We start from the raw sequence: 19,358 nt of genomic DNA, 5'->3' as shown, positions 1-19,358 counted from the left end.
AGGAATTTAAACTTATACTTATCGTCACTGCATGATACAATGCTTAGTGCTACAGAATGCCTCACTATTATATAAAGCCTCATGTTTTATGTTCAATATAAATTAACTTTTAACATCAGTATTAGTTATAATGTTAACATTGATGTGAGAGTTTTCTACTTGAAAAAATTTGCATTATGCTGTAACAGCCAAGGAAAAAGTTACATTTTAAAATAGTACATCTGAAATTCTTTACCAGTCAATACTTTGGAATGGATTTAAGTTATTAGAGATGGATGTTCTAAGTCGAGAAATTTTCTGACTCAGCAGACCCCAACTCTTGTCTTGAGCTTTAAGGACCCCGTTAAACCCAGTGTTTGCTTGGGGGAGTCAGGAGTAGGATAGAGTTTCTTTATTCCTGATGAAGGGCTTAAGCCCAAAATGTCGACTCTCCTGCTCCTCTGATGCTGCCTAACGTGCTGTGCATTTCCAGTATCACACATTTGAATTAGGATAGAGCCAGGCCAACCGATCCCTGAAATTAATGGGCTACAGGGGATGGGAAAGTGCAAAGATGTTCTGCTGAGATGACTCTTACACTCACCAACTTAGTTCCTTGTTTGGTCCTCTAGCTATATCCATTACAGCCCCTCATCCTCAAACCCAAGTTCCCATTCCTCTCCAAACATAAGAAACAGGAGCAGGAGTAGCCCAGAAAGCCCGCTCTGTCATTCAATAAGATCATAGCTGATCTTTTCATGGCCTCAGCTCCACTTACCTGCCTGTTCACCATCACCCTTAATTCCTTTATTGTTCAAAAATTATTTATCCTAGCTTTAAAAACATTCAATGAGGAAGCTTCACCTACTTCACTGGGCATGGAATTCCACAGATTCACAACTGTCTGGGTGAAGACGTTCCTTCTTAATTTGGCCCTAGATCTGCTCCCCCTAATTTTGAGGCTATAGCCTCTTGTCCTAGTTTCACCCAACAGTGAAAACATCCTCTCTACTTCTTTCTAATCTATTCCCTTCATAATTTTAAATGTATCTATAAGATCCCCCCTCATTCTTCTAAATTCCTATGAATATAATCCCAGTCTACTCAGTCTCTCCTCATAAGCCAACCCCCTCAAATCTGGAATCAACCTAGTGAACCTTCTCTGCACCCCCTCCAGTGCCAGCACATCCTTTCTCAAGTACGGAAACCAAAACTGCCCACAATACTCCAAGTCTGGTCTCACCAGCACCCTATACAGCTACAGCATAACCTCCTTTCTTTTAAACTCAATCCCTTTCGTAATGAAGGACACAATTCCATTTGCATTCTAAAATACCTTAATTAAATGCCCACCATGGACAATTCATGTCATCTCTGTCCTGTACCCAACCCTCTGTCCTCTCAAAACCATCCATGGGCGTTTCATACCAACTCATACCCACAGAGTCCTGCATGCTACATTCACTCTCCATTGCCCTTCCATGTATGATGAACATTTATAACTTATTGTTATTATTTGGGATGTAGAGGTGCCGAAAGCTGGTGCTTTGAAATAAACCTTTTGGACTATAATCAGTTGTCATGTGATTTTTAACTTTATTATTTGGGAACTTGATAAAGTTAGGTTAGATTAGGCCACATTTGGAGTACTGTGTGCAGTTCTGGTCACCTCACTTTAGGAAAGATGTGGAAGCTTTGGAGAGGGTGCAGAGAAGATTTACCAGGATTTTGCCTGGAATGGAGAATAGATCGTACGAGGATAGGTTGAGAGTGCTAGGCCTTTTCTCATTGGAACGGCAAAGGATGAGGGGTGACTTGATAGAGGTTTATAAGATGATCAGAGGAATAGATAGAGTAGACAGTCAGAAACTTTTTCCCCGGGTACAACAGAGTGTTACAAGGGGACATAAATTTAAGGTGAAGGGTGGAAGGTATAGGGGAGATGTCAGGGGTAGGTTCTTTACCCAGAGAGTGATGGGGGCATGGAATGCGCTGCCTGTGGGAGTGGTAGAGTCAGAATCTTTGGTGACCTTTAAGCGGCAATTGGATAGGTACATGGATGGGTGCTTAAGCTAGGACAAATGTTCGGCACAACATCGTGGGCCGAAGGGCCTGTTCTGTGCTGTATTGTTCTATGTTCTATGTTCTAAAAGCAATAGGTTTTTGATTTTAAGTTCTGTGAAAGTGGCATTTATTAAGGGTGAGAAATGTTGGTTTTATTTTCAGCAGTTTGAAGACACTGGGCAGAACCTTTCCAGTGCCTGAATGACAAGGCATTGGTGAGTGCGTTGGGAATTGTAGTGATTGTCACAAGGTCAGCCAGGTGGACCTCATAGAATATTAATTCCCTAATTGGAGCTGTTAACCAGGTCTAATCAAGGAGCCCTGGCTGACAGATTAGAACAGGAGGGTCAGACATCCTGTTCATTCTGAGAGCTGGCTCTCAAGGAGTTAGATCAATGTCAAGGACTCTCCACATGTAAATAAAGGATGACTTGGTGATAGGATACTGGGCTCTGTTGAATTATTTCAGTGGTTATGAGAGGAAAGCACACTCCTGAAGAAATTTGCTTCCGACAGTCGATTTTGAGTTGGGTAAGCATGTCGGGCATCATGCTGTTATTTGGGAAGCTTGTTTGATTCTGCCTTCGAAGACCAGACCCAGTATGTGGAAAGAATGCATTATTTTTTTCCAATGGGTAAATGAAAAGCAGTGAGTACTTCTCCTCCTGTCAGCTTGTGAACCTGCAATATTTTTCAGAAAAAATAGGAACCTAACTTGCGCTGAGGCACCAGATATTAAGAAACAGGAAAGGAGCAGTCACTTTATTGGGCATTTTCTACATGCACCCCCCAATAGCAACAGAGACATGGAGGAGCAGAGTTGGAGGCAGATTTTGGAAATGTGCAAAAGTAACAGCGTTGGGTGACTTTAACTTCCCTAATACTGATTATAACTGACTTAGTTCAAATAATTTGGAGCAGTCTTTTGCCAGGTGTGTCCAGGAAGGGTTCCTGACACAATATGTAGATAGACTGACTAGAGGGAGGGCCATATTGGATTTGATGCTTAGCAACAAATCATGCCAGGTGTCAGATCTCTCTCTCAGTGGGAGAGCATTTTGGTGATAGTGATTACAACACCATGACCTTTACTATAGTCTGGAGAGGGATAGAATCAGATGGTATGGGAAAGTATTTAATTGGGGGAGGGGGAGTTACAATGGTATTACACAGGAACTGGAGTGCCTAATTTGGGAACAGAAGTTCTCAGGCAAATGCACAACAGAAATGTGGAGGTTTTTAGGAACCACCTGCTGAGAATGCTGCACAAGTTTGTCCCACTGATGCAATGAAGGGATGGTGGGTTGAAAGAATCTTGGGTGACAAGGGATGTGGAACATCTAGTCCAAAGGAAGAAGGAAGCTTACTTAAGATTGAGATGGCAAGGATCAGACAGGGCTTTAGAGGGTTACAAGGTAGGCAGGAAGGAATGGAAGAATGGATTTGGGAGCGCTAGAAGGGGACATAAGAAAAGTTTAGTGGGGAGGATTAAGGAAAACCCTAAAGCATTCTGCACTTCTGTGTGAGAAACAAGAGGATAGCCAGAGTGAGGGTAGGGCCGGTCAGGGATATTGGAGAGAACTTGCACCTGGAGTAGGGGAGGTCCTTAATGAATACTTTGCTTCTGTATTCACTAGTGAGAGGGATCTTGACATTTCTGAACACAGCGTGAAACAGACTAATATGCTAGAACAGGTTAATGTTAGGGAGGAGGATGTGCAGAACATTTTGAAAAACATAAGGATAGATAAATCCCCTGGGCAGGATGGGATATGCCCTAGGTTAATACAGGAAGTGAGGGAAGAGATTGCTGCACCTTTGGTGATCTTTGCATCCTCACTGTCCACTGGAGTAATACCAGACAATTGGAGGCTAGCAAATGTTATCCCTTTCCCAAGAAAGGGAATAGGGATAATCCTGGGAATTACAGACTAGTCAGTCTTACATTTGTAGTGAGCAAAATATTAGAGAGGATTATGAGAGAAAAGATTTATGATTACTTGGAAAACCACAGTTTGATTAGAGATTGTCAGCAAAGCTTTGAGAGGGGCAAATCTTATTGAGTTCTTTGAGGATGTGACAAAACACGTTGAAGGTAGAGCAGTGTATGTGGTACACATGGATTTTAGCAAGGTGCTTAATAATGTTCCCCATGGTAGGCTCATTTGGAAAGTAAGGAGGGATGGGATACAGGGAATCCTGGCGGTCTGGATACAGAATTGGCTGGTCCATAAAAGGCAGGGTGATGATGGATGCAAAGTATTCAGCCTGGAGCTCAGTGACCAATGGTGTTCTGCAGGGACCGGTTCTGGGACTTCTGCTCTGTGATTTTTAGAAATGATTTGGATGAAGAAGTGGAAGTGTGTGTTAGTAAGTTTGCTGATGACACGAAGATTGGTGGAGTTGTGGATAGAATGGAGGACTGTTATAGCATGCAATGGGACATTGACAAGATGCAGAACTGGGCTGACAGGCATCAGATGGAGTTCAGCCCGGACAAGTGTGAATTCATTTACTTTGGAATGTCGAATTTGAATGCAGGATATAGGGTTAAAGGTTTTTTGGCAGTATGGAGGAACAGAGGAACCTTGAGGTCCATATCCATAGGTCCCTCAAAGTTGCCACCCAGGTTGAAAGGATAGTTAAGGCATATGGTGTCTTGCCTTTCATTAGCTGGGGGATTGAGTTTAAGAGCCGAGAGGTTATGCTGTAGCTCTATAAAGTCCTGTTAGACCATACTTGGAATATTGTGTTCAGTTTTTGATCACTTCATTATAGGAATGATGTGGAACCTTTAGAGAGAGTGCAGAGGAGATTTGCCTGGACTGGAGGGGATGTCTTATGAAGACTCTTGAGGAAGGTAGGGCTTTCCTCATTCAAGTGAAGTAGGATGAGCGGTGATTAGATAGAGGTGCACAAGATATTGCGAGGCATAGATTGAGTGGATAGACAGCGACTTTTTCCCATGGTAGAATTGTCTATCATGAGGAAGATTTAGGGGAGATGTCACAGATAGGTTCTTTACTCAGATTGGTGGGTGCATGGAATGCACTGCCAGCAGTGGTAGTAGAGTCAGGTACATTAGGGACATTTAAGTTACTCTTCCATAGACAGATGGAAGATTGTACATTGGAGGGTATTGGGTTAGTCTGATCTTAGAGTAGGATAAATGGCTTGTACTATATTGCAGGCCAACGGGTCTGTGCTGCACTGTTCTATGTTCTTAACTTGAAAGTTAAGGAATATTATGACCCCAAGCTTCCTGTAATTCTGAGAAGCAATCAGTTTTACTCAGCAATTCGAGTACCTCAGGAATCCATATTGGGATTTTTGACAAGGTCAAGATGGCTGGCAGAGGCATGTGACTTTGGTTTTACCCTTAACGAGATGCTTAGAGACTGTTCAGTGTGTGGAATTAATGATGTAACCATGCAAAAGCACTAACTAGCTGAAGCCCAACTGGAGTTCAAACAAGCACTACAACTGGCTAAACTTGGCCAACTGGTTAATTTTCTACAGGATCCAGGCCAGCATGGCATTGTAGTTGCTGAAACCAAAAGAGAAAATGCTGGAAAATCTCAGCAGGTCTGGCAGCATCTGTAAGGAGAGAAAAGAGCTGATGTTTCGAGTCTAACTGACCCTTTGTCAAAGCTAAAAAAGGGGAGAAATAGGGAGGTATTTATACGAGGCTGAGAGAAGGTGAGTCATGGCTCCAGAAGCAAAGGTAGCAATAAAGAGGTGATAATGACAGTGCATAGGGAGATAAGATTAGATTACTTTACAGTGTGGAAACAGGCCCTTTGGCCCAACAAGTCCACACTGACCCGCTGAAGCACAACCCACCATACCCCTAACCTAACACTACGGGCAATTTAGCATGGCCAATTCACCTGACCTGCACATCTTTGGACTGTGGGAGGAAACCAGAGCACCCGGAGGAAACCCACGCAGACACGGGGAGAACGTGCAAACTCCACACAGTCAGTCACCTGAGGTGGGAATTGAACCCGGGTCACTGGTGCTGTGAGACAGCAGCGCTAACCACTGTGCCACCGTGCCGCCCAAGATTAGGAGTTGTGAATAAGCAAGGCTGAAGCCAGTGCTATGTGACAAAATATGTGGGGGATGGGGGGGATGGGTGAAACAGAGGCAAAATGGAAAACAGAGGAGAAGGGTAGCAAAGGGGGAAGAGGAGAAGAAAAAGGCGATGAGAGAGTGGCGAGGGAAAGAGAGGCAATCAAGAAATAAAAGGTACAGAACAGTGAAAAAATATTTTAAAAAATAAATTAAATAAATGAAATAAAATTACGGAGCAGAATGAAAACAGAGGGGTCGAGATGGGATAATCATCTGAAGTTGTTGAATTCAGTGTTGAGACCGGCAGGCTGTAACGTGCCTAGTCGGAAGATGAGATGCTGTTCCTCCAGTTTGCATTGAGCTTCACTGGAACATTGCCGCAGGCCAAGGACAGACATGTGGGCATGGGAGCAGGATTGGGTGGTGAAGTGGCAAGCCACAGGAAGGTCCGGGACCTGATTGCGTACAGACCGAAGGTGCTCAGCAAAGCGATCACCCGGTCAGTGTTTTGTCTCTCTGATATAGAGGAGACCACATCGGGAGCAAGGAATGCAATAAGCCAAATTGAAAGAGGTACAAGTGAAACGCTGCTTAATCTGAAATGAGTGTTTGGGGCCTTGGATGGTGAGCATGGAAGAGGTAAAGGGGAAGGTGTTGCACCTTGTGCGATTGCATGGGAAGGTGCCATGTGTGATGGGAGAGGTGTTAGGTGTGATGGGAAGGTGCCGTGTGTGATGGGAGAGGTGTTAGGTGTGATGGGAAGGTGCCGTGTGTGATGGGAGAGGTGTTAGGTGTGATGGAGGAGGGGACTAGGTTGTCCTGGAGGGAACGAACTCTGCGGAATGCAGACAGGGGGAGGGAAGGGAAGATGTGTTTAGTGGTGACAGCGTGTTGGAGTTGGCGAAAATGGCGGAGGATTATTCTTTGCGTGTGAAGGCTGGGTGGGTTGAAAGGTGAGAACAAGAGGGACCCTATCCTTGTTCTGGGAGGGGAGGGAGGGGGCGAGGGTCGTGGCGTGGGAGATGGACCGCACGCTGTCGAGAGCCCTGTCAACAACTATAGGTGGGAAGGCACGGTTGGCGAAGAAGAAGCACATATTAAGAGCACCGCTTTGGAAAGTGGCCTCATCGGAACAAATGAGGCGGAGACGAAGGAGCTGAGAGAAAGGGATTGAGTCCTTACAGGACGTAGGGTGAGAAGAGCTGTAGTCCAGATAGCTGTGGGAGTCAGTGGGTTTGTACTGGATATTAGTGGATAGACTGTTGCCGGAAATGGAGACAAAAAGGTCAAGGAAAGTAAGGCAAGTATCGGAGATGGACCAGGTAAAGGTGACGGAGGGATGGAAACTGGAAGCGAAGTTTATGAATTTTTCCAGGTCAGGACGAGAGCATGAAGCCGCACCAAAATAGTCATTGATGTACCGATAAAGCAGTTGTGGGAGGGGACCCGTGTAGGCCAGGAACAAGAAATGTTCCACATACCCCATGAAAAGGCAGGCATAGCTGGGACCCATGTTGGTACCCATTGCTACACCTTTGATTTGGAGAAAATGGGATGAGTTGAAGGAGAAGTTGTTGAGAGAGAGAACAAGTTCAGCCAGGCGGAGGAGAGTGGTGGTGGATGGAGATTGTTCGGGTACAAGTTCAGCCAGGCGGAGGAGAGTAGATTCCAGCATCTGCAGTAATTTGCTTTTATGCATTGTAGTTGCTGTTGGTATGCAGACTCAAGGCAGTAAAAGAGCCCAACTAGACCTGAACTGAGTCAGAAAACTCATAGGCCAGTGTCCAGGTGATTGAACACCCTGGAAGGTTCACCGACATCTTACTTGGAACAGTTAAATTGCTTAGCAACATCCAAATCTGAACCAGTCAAAATAAACATCTGGTTAAATGGTCACCTGGTTCTAATGAAGGTCACCAGTAACATGGCCGTTTCAGTGATACAGACCCCGTCTTTAACAAAATTCACTCTGGGCGCCTTCACTTAAGTTTGCACAAGACCTCAACTAGACTGCAAACCTGTACTGGGGAAACTTTGTAGATTAAGGCTACAAGTTTGATCCAGTCTCTTATGAGAAGCAGCTGGTTCAGTTACTAGTGATTGGAGTGTAAGGCTGAGGCCCAAGCTAGATGGGGCAAAATTGTTTAAGAAAGATTCAACTAGATTGGCTCATTTAGATAATGGCTGTCTGAGTGAAGTTCTAATTAAAATCCTGAAATTTTCAGGAAGGTCTAGGGACTAACAAAGGAGCCAAGGCCACCACACGTGTTGATCAGGAAGCAGTTCCATGATTCTGCATGGCGTGCCCAGTGCAGCGGCAGAAATCAGAAGACTGGAAAGTGAAGGAATTATCAAACCAGTCCAGTTTGTGGAATGGGTAGGACCGGGCGTACTGAATGTGAAGTCCAATGGGTCGGCTCGCCTTTGTGGGGTTTTAAACAAATGGCAAACAGCTTTTCACTGCCTGATAAATACCTAAATCCTCGCATAGAGGATTTATACACAAAGCTGGCCAGGTGGGGGGAGAACTGTCCTTCACAAAGCTGGCCATGAGCCATGTGTATTTGCAATTGCAGTTAGATGAGGATTCCCAGTAATATGCTACAATTGAGACCCATACTGGTTTGTGCCAATATGTGAGACAGCTATTTGGGGAATTGTCAACCTGTACACTTTTTCATTTTACAAGGTCTACTCAAGGTTGCAATTATATACATGATGTGCTAATAATAGAGACGATAAAGAGCACTTTGAGAACTTGGATGTAGTTCTTAGATGTTTTTCCCAGATGGGCATATGCCTTAGAAGGGAACAATATGTTTCAGGCAACCCATGCTCCCATGTCCGTACCAGAGCTTAGGTCTTTCCTTGGACTGGAGAATTATTACGGAGAGTTCATACATAAGCTGCCTCCATCCTGATACATTTACATCAACTCTTACAAAAGGGTCAGCCTTGAATTGATTGTATAGCCAAGTCATAGACTTCAGGGAAGTGAAGAAACCGATAACATCCTCTGGACTGTTGGTATACTCCAATCCCAAATAAGATCTTTGTATTGATTTGGCTGTCTTCCTGTACAGTATTGGGGTAGGTGGCCTAATGAAGAGGAATGCGCAATAGTGTATGCATCCAGGACTTTGGCTAATGCAGAGTATAATTAGGCCCAAATACAGAAGAAAGTTTTGGTGGTTATCTTTGGAGTCAGAAAGTTCCACCAGCACCTTTGTGGGTGTAAACTTGTAATAATGATGGACCACAGACCTCTGCTGGGGTACTTAGAGTCTAGATTGGAGTGGTGCTGGAAAAGCACAGCAGGTCAGGCAGCATCCGAGGAGCAGGAAAATCGACGTTTCGGGCAAAAGCCTTTCATCAGGAATAGAGGCAGGGTGCCTGCAGAGTGGAGAGATTAATGAGAGGGGGGTGGGGGTGGGGAGAAAGTAGCATAGAGTACAATAGGTGAATGGGGGTGGGGATGAAGGTGATAGGTCAGAGAGGAGGATGGAGTGGAGAGATGGAAAAGAAGATAGGCAGATAGGACAGGTCATGAGGGCGGTGCTGAGCTGGAAGGCTGGAGCTGGGGTGAGGTGGGGGAAGGGGAAATGAGGAAACTGGTGAAATCCACATTGATGCCCTAGGGTTGAAGTGTTCCGAGGCGGAAGATGAGGCGTTCTTCCTCCAGGCGTCGGGTGGTGAGGGAGCGGCAGTGGAGGAGGCCCAGGACCTGCATGTCCTCAGCAGAGTGGGAGGGGGAGTTGAAATGTTGGGCCACGGAGCGGTGTGGTGTCCCAGAGATGTTCCCTAAAGCGCTCTGCTAGGAGGCGTCCAGTCTCTCCAATGTAGAGGAGAACACATCGGGAGCAACGGATACAATAAATGATATTGGTGGATGTGCAGGTAAAACTTTGATGGATGTGGAATGCTCCTTTGGGGCATTGGATGGAGGTGAGGGAGGAGGTGTGGGCGCAGGTTTCGCAATTTCTGTGGTGGCAGGGGAGGGTGCCAGGAAGGGAGGGTGGGTTGTTGGGGATGTGGACCTGACCAGGTAGTCACGGAGGGAACTTTGCAGAAAGTGGAAAGGGGTGGGGAGGGAAATATATCCCTAGTGGTGGGGTCCGTTTGGAGGTGGTGGAAATGTCGTCGGATGATGTGGTTTATGTGAAGGTTGTTAGGGTGGAAGGTGAGCACCAGAGGGGTACTGTCCTTGTTACGGTTGGAGGGGTGGGGTCTGAGGGCGGAGGTGCGGGATGTAGATGAGATGCGTTGGAGGGCATCTTTAACCACGTGGGAAGGGAAATTGTGGTCTCTAAAGAAGGAGGCCATCTGGTGTGTTCTGTAGTGCAACTGGTCCTCCTGGGAGCAGATACTTGGAGGCCAAGGCAGTGCCGCCCTTAGCTTCAGGCCAAATTCAGCAGTAGGTTTGAATTCTAAGTTCATATGTGTACAAATCAGAGGCTAACTAGCAAATGTGGTTGCATTGAGCTGCCTCCAGCTGCCAGATACACAACCAGTGGTACTGCAACTGGAAGAGTCTGTAATGGTTTTAAATTCTTTTCCAATCACAGCTGACAATCTCAGACTTTGGGCACAGAAGGATTTGGTCCTGGCACAACTGAAACAGCTGGTGATGATGGGGAAACAAAAGTGGTGTCACAACCCAAACTCCAATCTTTTGGACCTGGAGAGACCAGACCGCTGGAGGACAGCATATTATTATGGGCAGCAAGACTGATTATCCCAAGTAAAGGTCATCGCCAGATCATGGCTGCAGTTCACCAGGGTAATCCTGGGGCTTCCAAAATGGAGGTGTTGGTGCCAAGCTATGTCTGCTCACCCAGATTGGATGTAGCCATAGCCACATTGGGGGACCAGTTCCCAAAGTGCCAACAAGAACATAAATTACCGCCAGCAGCTCCCCACATTCATGGGAATAGCCGAGTAAACTCTGGACTAGGTCACATGTCGACTGTGCAGGTCCTTTGATGGCCTCAATGTTCTTAGTCATTGGATGCCCACTCAAAATGGCTAGACATGTTTCGAGTTCATTTGTCAAACTGAACTCGACAGCTGCATAATGGTCTGGCAAAAAAAGCAGTCCAAACTTTGAAGGCAGGCTTAAAGAAACAGCCTAAAGCTTCTTTAGATACCAAACTGTCCTAGTCCCTGTATTATTGTAGGACCATTCCTCATGTAAATACAAGGATAGCTACAGCAGAGTTGATAATGGTGGGTGGGTGGGGGTTATGAAATGGCATCGAGAATGCTAGTGCCAGATATGACTTCACCAAGCAAGCAAGAGTTTACTTCAGTGGGCAAAGTTTGGGTTTGGAACCAAGGGATGGCCCTCCATGGGTAAGGAGCATGGTTGCTGTGAGGAGAAAGTGAGGATTGTAGATGCTGGAGATCAGAGTTAAAAAGTGTAGTGCTGGAAAAGCACAGCCAGTTAGGCAGCACCCAAGGAGCAGAAGAGTCGATATTTGAAGCATAAGCTCTTCGTCAGGTTGATCGTCAGATCCAGTGATGTATAAAGTTTGGGCAGGAGAGACGGTCCTGAGCAAGCATGTGGTCTGTATGAATGCGAGGCAAAAGTGAGAACTGCAGATGCTTGGAAACCAGAGTTTAGATCAGAGTGGTGCTGGAAAAGCACAGCAGGTCAGGCAGCAGCCAAGGAGCAAGAAAACCGACGTTTCGGGCAAAAGCCCTTCATCAGGAAAGGAGGAATGTATGAATGCTGTAAACTCTCAAACAGTGCAGGAGCAAAACCTGTCCAGCTTCTCGCCAACCTTTGTGACTGTTCCGGAACCTGTCTGCATCAAGCATTGAAGATACCTCAGAATTTGAGATGGACACAGCCGATGTCACCACCTCAACGCCTTTGCCTGAAGAAGCGAATCATATTCTTCCAAGATACTCCGGGCATAAAAAACATTGTGTGTGTGTGTGTATATATATATATGCCTTTCTAATCTATTTTTAATCAAATCACCCCTCACTCTTTCTCCAGTGGAAACAAACTGAGTGCCAATTAAAAAAAAACTGTTTGTTTCAGCAAACGTCCTCAAGCTGTAGTGAGGCTGATACATGTCAGATACTGTGCATTACATGCTGCCTGTATCAGAGACTGAGTTGGTGGAACCTGCCCTTGTGCTAAGTTGCCTCAGGATGAGCTACCAATTAAGAACTGGGCTATGTCCTCTGGATCAGATGGGGAGGGATGATGTGATTGTTACAATGCCAGCTAGTTGATCGCCATAGAATGAGTTTCCTAACTGAGGCTGTTAATCTGGTCCAAACCAGGAACTCTGGCTGACCGATAATGAATGTCAGACATCCTGTTCACTCAGAGCTGGCTCTGAGGGAGCTGGATCGGGGTCAAGTACTCTCCACATGTAAGTAAAAGATGATTTGGTTACATGTTGCTGGCCTCTGTGGAGTTATTTCAGAATATAGGGTGAGTTTGGTAGAAATTATATTTGTGATGTTGAGAAAAATGTCCGACTTGTCCCACCCTGTTTTGAATGGTGAGATCTGAATCCCTGTTCTGAATATTAAGATCGGAGAAAGTGAGGACTGCAGATGCTGGAGATCAGAGCCAAGAGTGTGGTGCTGGAAAAGCACAGCAGCTCAGTCAGCATCCGAGGAGCAGGAGAATCAACGTTTCCTCCCTGATGAAGAACTTATGCCCGAAATGTTGATTATCCTGCTCCTCGGATGCTGCCTGACCTGCTGTGCTTTTCCAGCACCTCACTCTCACCTCTGAATATTAAGATGTCTATTTATAATGTAATCTGACATTAACGTCAGAGTGGATACCTGGCGAATATGGCTGACCACTTGCTTCTCTGGGCCTACATCTTGGACAGTAGTCCCCAACTTCCTCAAAAGGTGTACACTCAATTAGTGGTGAGTATCCCCACCCCTGTCCATGGATGTTGGTTTTTGACATGTACCAGCCTCAATACACTTTTTGAGGAAGTTTGCTGGAACAGGTTATCTTATGGCACTTTCAGTTTGTTTTCACTGGAGAAAGAGTGAGAGGTGATTAGATTAAATTGGATGAATTGGCATTCACAAGATAGTCTTGGAAAAGATGTATTTTTTTCTTGTGGGTCAGTCCGGAACTAGTGGACAATTTAAAAATTTGTGATCACCCTTTCAGGACAGAGGTCACAACTGAGGGTTGGACAGTCTTGGAACTCTTTGCCTCAAAAGGCAGTGGAGTTGGGATAATGAATATTTCATAAACAGATGGCAGAGTTGGGTTGAGAGGCTGAGTTATCTACTTCTCCTCTTTTGTCTACCTTTTTATTTATTGAAACAGAGGATGTGCACATCGCTGGTGGGTTCAGCATTTATTGTCCAACCCTAATTTCCTTAAAAAGGTAATGTTGAGTTGTTGCCTTGAATGACTACAGCCCTTGGAGTACAGGAGTACCGACAATGTTCGTGAGGGAATTCCAGAATTTTGACCCAGCAACAGTGAAGGAGAGCAATATGGTTCCAAGTCAGGATAATGAGTGAGTCCAGAGAAGGTTTACTTGGTTCATTCCAGGTATGGAGGAATTTTCTTATGAGGAGAGGTTATGTGCAACTCTCTGTGTGGAGTTTGCACATTCTCCCCCTGTCTGCGTGGGTTTCCTCTGGGTGCTCTGGTTTCCTCCCACAGTCGAAAAATGTGCAGGTTAGGTGAATTGACTATGTTAAATTGCCCATAGTGTTCAGGGATGTGTAGTTTAGGTGTATTAATCGGGGGATAAATGTAGAGTAGTGGGGAGTGGGTTTGGGTAGGATACTCTTCGGAGCGTCGGTGTGGATTTGTTGTGCCGAAGGGCCTGTTTCCACACTGTAGGGTTCTATGATTCTATGAAGTCAGTTGAGCTTGTACTCATTGGAGTTCATAAAAAATGAGAAGTTACCTTATTGAAACAAACAAAATTCTTAGAACTTGGTCGGATAGATTCAGAAAGGTGTCTCCCCTCACGGGAGAATTGAGGACCAACGGAATTGATTTCAGAATAAGAGGTTTAACATTTTAAGACAAATGAAAAACTTTAACTTAGTGGGCGGCACGGTGGCACAGTGGTTAGCACTGCTGCCTCACAGCGCCTGAGACCCGGGTTCAATTCCCGCCTCAGGCGACTGACTGTGTGGAGTTTGCACGTTCTCCCCGTGTCTGCGTGGGTTTCCTCCGGGTGCTCCGGTTTCCTCCCAAAGTCCAAAGATGTGCAGGGTCAGGTGAATTGGCCATGCTAAATTGCCCGTAGTGTTAGGTAAGGGGTAAATGTAGGGGTATGGGTGGGTTTCGCTTCGGCGGGTCGGTGTGGACTTGTTGGGCCGAAGGGCCTGTTTCCACACTGTAATGTAATCTAATCTAATCTAATTTAACTGAGGTTGTAAGTCTGTGGAATTTTTTACTCCAGAAGGCTATTGAGGCTGGGTCATTAAGTATTTTTATGGTTGAGATAGACACATTTTGAATCAGTAAGTGAATCAAGGAGTAAGGGGAAATTCACGAGAGAGGAAGAAAAGGACAACCAACTCCCATTCCTAGACGTGAGGGTACAGAGAACACCAAACGGAGAATTTTCCACTAAGGTACACAGGAAAGCCACACACACAGACCAAGTCCTGAACTATGAAAGCAACCACTCCAATACACACAAACGAAGTTGCATCAAGACACTGTTCAAAAGGGCCACAACACACTGCAGCACACCAGAACTGCAAAAAGAGGAAGAGGAACACCTATACAAGGTATTCGCAAAAAACGGATATCCTCGCAATTTCATCAACAGATGCCTAAGGGAGACACAACAGAATGAGGACATGCCGCAACCCAAAGGACTAGCCACACTACCATACGTCAAGAACATCTCTGAAATGACAGCCAGACTACTGCGACCACTAGGACTTATAACAGCACGCAAACCAACAGCCACTCTCAGACAACAACTCACCAAAACTAAGGACCCGATACCCAGCATGAGCAAAACTAACGTAGTGTACAAAATCCCATGCAAGGACTGCACAAAACACTATATAGGACAAACAGGAAGACAGCTAACGATCCGCATCCACGAACATCAACTAGCCACGAAACGACATGACCAGCTATCCCTAGTAGCCACACACGCAGACGACAAGCAACATGAATTTGACTGGGACAACACTACCATTATAGGGCAAGTGAAACAAAGAACAGCCAGGGAATTCCTAGAAGCTTGGCACTCATCCACAAACTCCATCAACAAACACATAGACCTGGACCCAATATACCGGCCACTACAGCGGACAGTTGAAACTGACAACCGGAAGCGGCAAGGACAGGCCACTATAAATGCCGGAGGAAACACCACAGAAGCGCTTCACAGGAGGCTCCCAAGCACTGAGGATGTCACCTAGACAGGGGACGAAACGTTTGCAACAAAAACTTCCAGCTTGGCGAACAGAACCACAGCAACGAGCACCCGAGCTACAAATCTTCTCACAAACTTTGAGTAAGGGGAAAGCACACAGGATAGCAGAGTTAAGGATTATCAGATCAGCCATGGTCTTGTTGAATGGCAGAGCAGACTTGATGGGCTGAGTGGTCTACTTCTGCTTTTATATATTACAGGCCTTAACAAGTCGGACAGAGCTGTGGAGAGAGAAACAAAGTTTATGTTTCTATATGATTTATTTGGAACTCAAAGCATATTAATCTCCTTCGGTTAGACTGCTCTTTCAGTTTGCATTCAATACTTTGCTCTTTGTTTTGATATTTCTAGGGCATTTTCACATGATTATCTACAGCTTTACACCTTCTGAGTAACTGAGAAGTTTTTATATTGCATTAACAAATTGGATTTGAGTAACAATAAACACTGTTAACCCAAATGTAAACATGAAGGGGAAAAATAACAATCATGAATCTGCAGAATGGTATGAAAAGGTACTAATTGCAAACTGGTAATTCAATGAACTAGCCAATTACACCATTTACTTTTAATTGCAAAATTGTTCTTTCTTGAAGTCAAGTCACACGATGCCAGGTTATAATCCAGCAGGTTTATTTGAAATCACAAGTTTTCGGAATGCTGGTACTTCATCACGTGAAGTCTGGTGACCCTGGCACCTCCATATCATAGCTAATTTGAAGGAAACCTGGACCTTTCATAAATTGTACAAATCAGATCACTACAGGTTTTAACAAAAACAGAAATTGCTGAAGTAATTCAGCAGTATCTTCTCAGGACCTGAAATGTTGACTCTGCTTTCTCTCCACAGGTGCTGCCACAGATGCTGTTGAGTTTATCCAGCAATTTCTCTTCTTTTAATTTGTTTCAGGTTTCCAACCTTCACAGTTCTCGGTTTTATTAACTGTAGTTTTAAACCAAAGTACGTTGCCTTACTTGCTCAGATCAGTATGTATATGTACCAACATGATTTAACAAAATAACCATAAAAATTACACTTGGGTGACTTTCAATGTTTGTGATAATAGTGAGCAGGCATTAAATTGGCAAAATTAGATCATATGCCAGATCATTCACCTTTTGATAGCCAAGGAAAATAATTTTGTAAAATGGGTTGTGATTCATGACAATTATATTTTGCACTTATGCTGAACATGAGTTTCACCCTCACAGCATCTAACTAGTAAGGTCAATAGCCTGAAAGTTGAGTAGGGAATAAAATGCACCACTGATTGATATCATCTATTTCTAGCTGCTGAAAATCAATTTCACCTTCTCCAATGGACATACTTACTTACTTTGTTTAATATTCCATTGCAAGCCTGGATAAATCTTTTGTGGTTTTACAGAATTTGGATTTGTGACAGAATCATTTATTCATCCCACAACTCCCAAAGAAAGTTTTCTGTTTTGAATGGCATTACAAAATTTGCAAAAAAAAAAAAAAATCCCGTTGTAATTAGTGCTTGTTGGAGCCAGAATAAAGTAGTCTTTTGGGAAAATGATTTGATAGGTAAATGTAATTAACTTGTGAATAATGTCAAGATGATGAGGTTTCGCTGGTTGATAACTCTATTATTCAACAAAGCAATGATCTAATATTGCCCCTCATGAGATTGGTACCAATAATAACTCGTGAACAATAACATTAGGAACACTGTAAATCTGACAACTTGACAGCTTGTTCTACTCTTACAAAACTAGCTTGAACTCTAAAAAGATCTCTGATATGTCTTATTATGATAGAGTAAATCGTATCCGCTAAAACAATGCTACGCCTAAACACATCTATATCTATTAAATATATCAGAATATTAATCCTCTTGCAAGGTTTGTTGGATCATTCCTTCCAATATGCCTATGTGGTGTAACTTTTATTGACATTAAATTCATTAAAGAGAGATCGATATGTTATTGCTTTCTGAATTTCTTCCTAGTTTCAATGCAACAAAAACGTTACACCACATTGGCATGTTGGGAGGAATGTTCCAACAAACCTTGCTTTACAAGAGGAGTAACATACTGATGTATTTAACAGATATAGATGTGTTTAGGAGAAAGTGAGGTCTGCAGATGCTGGAGATCAGAGATGGAAATGTGTTGCTGGAAAAGCGCAGCAGGTCAGGCAGCATCTAGGGAACAGGAGAATCGACGTTTCGGGCATCCTGAAGAAGGGCTAATGCCCGAAACGTCGATTCTCCTGTTCCCTAGATGCTGCCTGACCTGCTGCGCTTTTCCAGCAACACATTTCCATCATAGATGTGTTTAGGTTTAGCATTGTTTTAGCAGATATGATTTACTCTATAATAAGACATATCAGATCTTTATGGAATTCAATCTAGTTTTAAAAGTAGAATGAGCTGTCAAATTATTCATATTTCACTTGCATTCTGCTAACTATATAGCTATATTCCTTAACCTATCAAATCATTTTCCCAAAAGACTACTTTATTCTGGCTCCAACAAGCACTAATTACAACGGGATTTTTTTTTTTTTTGCAAATTTTGTAATGCCATTCAAAACAGAAAACTTTCTTTGGGAGTTTTGGGATGAATAAATGATTCTGTCACAAATCCAAATTCTGTAAAACCACAAAAGATTTATCCAGGCTTGCAATGGAATATTAAACAAAGTAAGTAAGTATGTCCATTGGAGAAGGTGAAACTGTCAGGAAATGTCCTCAATATTTCGTGCTTGATCTTGTATTGTTTCAGATTGCCCTTCAATATGTTTCTCTATCAGAGCACTATATATATTGTTTCATTGGCTTGTGGGATGTGGGCATCACTAGGTAGGTCAATATTTATTGCAAGTCCATAATTGTCCAGAGGGCAGTTGAGATGTGACAATTTACTGGAGACCTGAACTCACATATAGACCAGACCAGGCAAAGATGGTGGATTTCCTTCTCCAAAGGGGACATCATGAGCCAGGTGGGCTTTTCCAGCTATCAGTACTGATTACATTGTCTCCAGTAGGTGATTTGCTTTTTATGCCAGATTTTTTAATTGAATTCAACTTCTGCCAAGGTGAAATTTGAACCCATGTCCCCCAGAAGATAGAGGTTTAGATTATTAGTATAGTGTGATTACTACTATGCCACCATCTACATAAGACATGAAATAAGAGGTAATTAGGTCATTCAATCGCTTGAGTCTGCTCCCTCATCAAATGATCATGTCTGATCTTCTACCTCAGTGCTACCATCCTGCCCCGTATTACTTGATTTCCTTAAAATCCGAAAATCCTTTATCTAGAAAATACTCAAATTAACATTTGCATTTTCATGGAGTAGATTGTTCTGAATCTTTGAAACAGTATTAACAAATTGCTTCTAATTTTGGTCTTTTATGGGCAATGTTTTATTCTGAGAGAAAGGGCAGAATGTTCCCATTCTTGGATAAACTGTTCTGGCCAAGAGAAATTCATGGTGACTGGTCTACAATGGCTTGGAACAACTTTGCTGGTGCAATCATCTGCTTTTCATCTTGTTAATTCTTCAACCAAATTCTTCAGCACCAGTCTCATGGAGTTGTTTGTCAGAAGGGATGATGTGCTTGTCACTGTCAAGACCTTGTGACATTCTCACAATGACATCAGACTTACAGCCAAGTTTCACACCATTGGAGATGCTGAAAGCCATAATCTGGCCTTTACAGTATGATGTTAGAGCATTGGCAAAGAAAGGGACATGGAAGGGCTGCTTGGTAGAATGTGTGGAGAGGTGGGCCACCCTTCACTCATCCAAACATTGTAGGTGGCAGCCAGTAGGCCTAGGCAGC

At 43.9% G+C, this 19,358-nt stretch overlaps 1 protein-coding gene across 5 annotated transcripts in view; it reads left to right on the top strand.

Annotated features, from left to right (window-relative positions):
* The window catches only part of adcy2b (adenylate cyclase 2b (brain)), a 627,652-nt gene that overhangs the window by 219,979 nt on the left and 388,315 nt on the right, over positions 1 to 19,358 (top strand). The window lies entirely within an intron of this gene.

The sequence above is a fragment of the Chiloscyllium plagiosum genome, unplaced genomic scaffold, assembly GCF_037043375.1.
Source record: "Chiloscyllium plagiosum isolate Xiang-an unplaced genomic scaffold, Cpla_swu_hap1 HiC_scaffold_5, whole genome shotgun sequence".
NCBI classification, from domain to species: Eukaryota; Metazoa; Chordata; class Chondrichthyes; order Orectolobiformes; family Hemiscylliidae; genus Chiloscyllium; species Chiloscyllium plagiosum.
Note: the sequence above shows the minus strand (reverse complement) of the source record. Positions and strands in the feature narration are given on the sequence as shown.